This window comes from Morone saxatilis, unplaced genomic scaffold, assembly GCF_004916995.1.
Source record: "Morone saxatilis isolate NCDOM2014 unplaced genomic scaffold, NCSU_SB_2.0 Contig5, whole genome shotgun sequence".
In the NCBI taxonomy this organism is placed as follows: domain Eukaryota; kingdom Metazoa; phylum Chordata; class Actinopteri; family Moronidae; genus Morone; species Morone saxatilis.
The window spans coordinates 5166416-5166727 of record NW_023340095.1 but is presented as its reverse complement, the minus strand read 5'-3'; the positions used below and the strand labels follow the sequence as shown (position 1 = coordinate 5166727).

Below are 312 nucleotides of genomic sequence, written 5' to 3'. Positions count from 1 at the left end.
AAAAAACTTCAAAGATTTGTTTCAACATCCTACAATTGATGTTTGACCCCAAAATGTACATACTTCATAGGGCCCTATTGTAGCTCTATCTAATTTAGTGTCTTCCCCATTGCTAGTGATTATACTATGTAGACTAGTGGTGAAAGATTTTTTCAACTAAAATAAAAAGTAGTAATACCACAGTGTACAAATACAAGTAAAGGGGCGAAAAAACAAGTTTAGGGGTGGCAGTAGCTCAGTGTGTAGGGACTTGGCTTGGGAACCGGAGGGTCGCTGGTTCAAGTCCCACAGACCACAAAATATGGAGTGTGG

At 39.4% G+C, this 312-nt stretch overlaps 1 long non-coding RNA gene across 1 annotated transcript in view; it reads right to left on the bottom strand.

Annotated features, from left to right (window-relative positions):
- LOC118339459 overlaps nt 1-312 on the bottom strand; it is a 4326-nt gene that overhangs the window by 1645 nt on the left and 2369 nt on the right. The gene's annotated exons all lie outside the window — the stretch shown is intronic.